The sequence below is a fragment of the Chlamydotis macqueenii genome, chromosome 12 (genome assembly GCF_036417535.1).
Source record: "Chlamydotis macqueenii isolate bChlMac1 chromosome 12, bChlMac1.mat, whole genome shotgun sequence".
Classification (NCBI taxonomy): domain Eukaryota; kingdom Metazoa; phylum Chordata; class Aves; order Otidiformes; family Otididae; genus Chlamydotis; species Chlamydotis macqueenii.
The window spans coordinates 18,154,683-18,160,798 of NC_141567.1; positions in this window are offsets into that span (position 1 = coordinate 18,154,683).

Genomic DNA, 6,116 nt, shown 5'->3' on the forward strand with positions numbered 1-6,116 from the left:
GTGCCGCTCCTAACGGGCGGCGCTGGCCACGCCCCGCGAGGAGGCCGGCGGGGGGCGCGGGGCGGGGGGAGAGGAGCGCGAAGGGCGCGCGGCGCGGGAACCGTTGGAACGGCTGGCGCGGTGCGGGGGGGTGGCGGCGGCGGCGCTGTCGTTGTCCCGGGCCGTTTTTCCCGGCGGCCGGTCCCGGAGGTGGCACGTGAGGTACCGACTCGTAGCCCCGCGCCGTGTGTCCGGACGCTCCTGCCGGTAACGGCTGGCTGCGTGCCCGCGCGGCCCTGCTTCGGGTGGGTAACGGCCGTCACCCCCCCCCCCCCACCCCGGGCTGTCGGGAGAAGTTCCCTGCGAGGGAGGCCGGAGCCTGGCAGGCAGGGCCGCCGCCCTCCCCCGGGGCGCTGAGCCCGACCCCTCGCCCCGCCGGGGCTGCAGAGGGCTCCCTCCGCCCCGCGGCTGCTGCGCGGACGGGGCCGGGGCCGCGGCCCCTCGGGCAGCCGGTGGTGCCCCGCGGACACGGGGCCGCTCCCGCGACGACCGGAGCGGTTGGTAACGGCGGTGCAGCAGGCTGGGGCAGCGTTTGTCGCTTTTAAACCGTGTTTTGGAGAGAGTGTAAGTTTAAGGGAATTTTAGTGAAAAAGAAAATATTGAACAAAGTCATTTTTAACTGTCATTCGATGTGAAACACTCAGTATGTTGGGTTTTTTTAAGTTTCTAAATCAGAATGCTTTGGAACTTCTAGTCAAAATTAAACAAATTGATGCAAGCTAAAAAGACCTAGGATATTTCCATTTTTGTGTATATTATAGATATATATAACATCTATAATGAATACCAAAATCCCCACCCTTTTTTTTCTATGTCGGGTAAAAAGCTGTTACAAAAGACAACTTTAAACGCACCAACTGTGAAATATAATCAGTGACTTGTCCTAAAGCATCCTAATGGAAGTGTACAGTGTACACATGGCTGCAGGAAATAGAAGCAGCTGGCATTAATGCATTTATTTTTACATTTAAGATTTTTACAGAGAGAAAAGATTTGGTAAGAAGGGTGAGATGGCTTTACACAGTGTTAATCACCTGCTGCATGAAAAGCGCTAGATACCAGATTCCTCAGAAAAACGGACCTTCTTCAACCCAAATAATCTTAGCAACTTTGTACCTTCCTGAAATGAGCATTACCCAAAGTAGTGATTTCATTAAGCATGTTGTCAACCAGCAAAATTCTTTTATATCGTGTTCATCTTGTAGAAAAATAGTGCTTCTCTTTGTGTAAATCGTGGATCTTTCTGACGACCGGAACAGAGTACGTAAGCATCTCAATCTCTTTTGTAATTTTGAAACTCATGGTTTTTCTGTATTCTCTTACCCTGCAGCCATATTTAGGTTGTGCATGTCTGTGCAAGACATAATGCAGAGGGTACCAGCCATCTGAAGAAAAGGCTGCTTACACAGTGGTTTCTTCCAGCACACTTCTGGTGACACGTTGTATTGATTTGAGTGCTCTGCAGTAAATATGGTCATTTTATATACTGGGAATCCATTTGTAGCCTGCGTGTCCTCCACAGTTGAAATATGTCTATGCTAAGGGATGCAGCGTGTGACTCTTATTTTGAAATGCTCAGTGTGTATGCAGCGGTCAACCCAAGATTTTAGAGTAAATAAAAATACATCTTATCCCAAAGCAGGGCACAAACCCCCCCTATTTTATTCTTTTGTGATATACCGGAGTTCCGATGTTTTATGAATGCTGCAAAAATTACTGTGCAATGTTTCTACTAACATTGCAAATCTGTAGGTTTTTGATGGCCCACCACTGCTGCACCTGCTCTACCTAACTTAAGGATATCACCTAAAATCTGTATTTCTGTTCGCAGCCTACGCGCATTGCAGTAAACACATTTTAGAGCTATAAATAATTAACAGTTAAATGTAGTTGCCACTCAAATGTGCAGGACCCGGCGAACTGGTTTTATTACATAACTAGGAATTTGTTGGCAGCTGGGTCCTAGCCAGCCAAAACAGACGCTGTAAGATACAAACGGATTAAACTGTCTCGGTTACATGCCCAACATTTTGCTAAATATTTTATGTAGCATCATCTGGCACATGTTAATTATGTTGTATTATTACTGGTTTAGAAAATAGTAGTTATAAATAAGAAGCCATTTTTTTTTCCTGTTCCTGCGAACTTGGAGCAAAATGTTAACACTAAGAGCAGCATGTCAAGTTTAATATTTATCATTCAGTGAAAGTGAAAGCCTAAACAATTACGTGAGTAATGTCTGCTGCCTTTCCAAGGGTCCTTCTCAGCAGGAGTTGACATCTGAAGGTCCCCACTAAAGTGTGGTCTGAGAATCTCCAGTAAATTGGCTGATGGCAGCTCTTACTGTGCACTGAAGAGTCCTTTAGCTGGAAAGCCAAATGCCAAATTAATCACAGATAAAAAGAGCAAGCTGCTCAGTTCGCACTGTAAAATCAGAATTACTCTAAATTTTTTTTTGTGAAGCTGAATTTTCTCCAGATTAAAGCCAAGGGCTATATAACCAGTGAAGGGTACTCTCAGATCAACTTACTTCAGTGGTTTTTCATATTGTAGTAGAAATAGCTGCAATTAAAACTTGACAATGAGGACAACTTTTACTACAGAAAAACTGTAATGGAAAATATTCTTTGAAGAAAATGAAAGACATTTAAGTCAGTCCTAGAATCTCATGTGTGAAGCTGCGTCATTCCTCTCGTGTATGAAGTACCTGGGTGCTTTAACTTCTTGGCCTTGGATGTCTTGTATACACTTAGCTGAACTATCTATGTGTCACATACAGGTCTGTGGCCTCTACAAGTATTGATCTGAACGCCTCGTAATCATTAATATATTGGTTCTCACAAGACAGTGGAGAAGTACTGTCCCTATTTTTAAGATTATGAACAGAAAGAATGAATAATTATCTTGGTAATCCCTAATAAAACAGAAGCAGCTGTCAAATTTAACACCAGAAGTCCTTTTTATCATCTTAATTTGGGTACTTTTATAACTCTGACAAGTAAAAATACTTGGACGAATAGGGAAGCATACTTAAAGAAATCTTTGTCTTCCAGTGCACAATACAGTAAGTCACATAAGCAGCAGTCTTCTAAGTTAATTAGACTTTATTTGAACAGAATACAGTCATCTGGAAAACAAGCTAACTCTTTCTTAAACACCGACAGATGCAAGAGACAGCACAGGTATTACTGGAGAAGCAGTAGTTTCATTATCTCTTAAACTACTTAGAAGAACAAAACACATTACAATTTATTAGGACAATCTGTTTGTGAATACTTGCCCTGACGAGTTCCATCATGCACTCAGTGAGATATAAACTATCCAGTCTTTATGTTTACTAACATCATATTATGCAAAGTTTCAAGTAAATACTTCTACCTAATTTGAAAAATCTGTCACCTTCCACAGCACCACATGAAGTTCTGGTGTTAAAATAACATTTAATTCACGGCACTAGCTAAATATTTTAAATACTTGTGTGATACACTGTAAAATCTACATAACCACTACGTACACCAAAAAAAACATACAAAGAACAGGAAGATCATTTTGATGAGCAAAGACAACTCAAATGTGTCGCCAAAATTATTTTTCTGTTCTTATGACTTATCCCCAAACCACTCCCAGAGAAGGCACAGACGGTGGTGATTTTTTTTTATTATTTTAATTTTTTTTTTAAACACACAAAGCCAGAATCAGCACAATAGGCCTATGCAGTCAAACACTGCTCTCGTTTTAGGAGAAGCAGGTAAGGAACTTGCATTACTGTCAGGATGTCCCAGGAAGATCTCCAGCATCTGCTTACTCTCCTAGGTCCAAATGCAGAAGAGATTCAGAAATTAAATGTAGCTTAGCTGAACATTGCTGCACATCTTGGATACGAGCGCCAGCTGGAGTTACTTTCCTGTTCCAAGACCGTACTGAGGCTCAGCTCACACTCAGCTGTTAATGGCACATGGTAGAGATGGTGGGTTTTTAATTAAATTGGTAGTTATCGCTCAGAGGTTATACTCGTAGAGTATCTGACAATGCTTTTACTTTGGGTAAACCTTTAAATAAATAAATATAAACCTTTAAATAAACACATATTTTAAAATGCAGTGCAGCTACACAACTTATCACAATGCTTCAGTACATAATGGAGTACAGATCAGAAAATTACATAAATCATTCCAACTTTTGATTATGACAGTATCTAAAAAATTCTCCTTTGCCAGCAAATGATGCAGGTTTTGGCAAAGAAATGCTACTGGTAATTCTTTAAACAAAGATCTAAATATATTATTTATCCCCTTTTTGTTAGAAACAGAAGCATTTAAGAAAAATATTTTAATAAATCTATATCCTAACCTGTCTAATAATACTTCTACTAGTACACTAAACAAATTGCCTTGCGTGATTTATGTGCATCGATGAACTGACTCAGATGCTCTTAAATGGTTTCCTAGAGGACAGAAAGCGTTGCTGGAGTCCATCACGTTTTGTTTCAAGTGATCTTTGAGAAGTTAGGAAAAATTCCATTTTGGCATTGCTGCTTTTAGGGCATATTCCAAGTACTTGTATAGCCATCATCAGTGGTCTAGAAATCCCCAAAATATGCTGATATATTGCATTCATGGTATCAAAAAATACGAAGACTGAGCACTGAATTGTCGACATAAGAATGGAGCTTGAGGTATTTATACAACCCTTTCTAATGGAGATTAAATCTTACCCATTGCATGTTGTCTGCGACTATTCAGGATTGGTTACGTGAAATACCATTCCTATGTTGATATTTGGAAGATCTACGGTTGTACAAGGTGCAAATAAAACTCAGTAAAACTATTAATAGCTATAAAATGCAAATAGTAACAAAGTATTAAGTTCAGTACAAAAGACTGAAGCAATCGGCCTGCACTGAGACTTAGAAAATTAACAACAAACAGGTCCTGCAGCCTGCACAGGACCCGTGCCCCGCCACACCGCTGCCTACCAAGGCTGCCAGAGGGAGCGCAGTACATCTACGCAAGCTGCAGCACAGGCACCTCCAGTCAGATTTCTCCCTGTCCTCAGCAGTGAATCTTGCAGCAACGAGCTCAGAAATGGGTTCTGTTGAAACTAAGGGTAATTTCTGGCCATGTTGACAAAGTACATTTTTATCAGTCAAAAATGTTTGCGATAGATTAACAATAATAAAACACTGTGTGGATTCACTCTGTTTCTTTAAATGGTCATATTAAATCCTGTGAACACCAGTTATCCTTTGGGGTTAAAAAAAAAACCAAAACAAAAACACAAAAAAAACCAACCCCCTCGCCCCAAAAAACCCTCACAAACTCAAAAACCTGCAAGATAGACACAATCCAGGGTCAGCACAAAGGGGCTGGATCACCAGGGTAACAGTTTGAAATTCAGCGGGTAAGGTCTCTTATTTAAGCGAGTCACTCAAGTGAGCTTTCCAGTTTGCTTTTGATAACTGAAAGGGTGCAAAATAATTTTCAGTAACTTGTTTCCACCTCCTCTATTAACTCCAGATAGGTTTTTTTTTAAACTAGAAGAGATGTTTGTTAATCTGAAGATTGTGTTGGTTTGCATTCAGTATAGGGACAATCTGAACAAAGAATATTGTAATTTCTAGTTTATGCATAAATCTTAGATTTCTCAAGTGGTTAACTGGTTAGTTATCTAGGCTGTTGTCTGTCAGAGAAGGGAACTGTGTTCTCCGGGGAAGTGTCAGCAACACTAAATGAAACATCTCAATTTCCTGTCAGGATAAAATGTAAAATAGTCAACATCACCTAAAATCAAGCACTGTTTTATTTGCCTATTTGTATTTTGACGAGATGGCTTAACATTTTCACATGGCCTTTGTAAGATGTCGTTCTAGTTTGTGTGGCTATAGCTACTGTTACATTATTAATTTCTTAGAACACGCATGCACTCATTAAAGGCTATGATAAACTGAACACATTTGCTACAGGGCACGTTTAAAACACTACTGCTTGCAAGACCATCACTGTGACGTAGCCTGTTCTAGAACAAAATAGGCCAAAATTGAAACTTGGCATGCCAGCACACTTTAATTGTTATTTGAG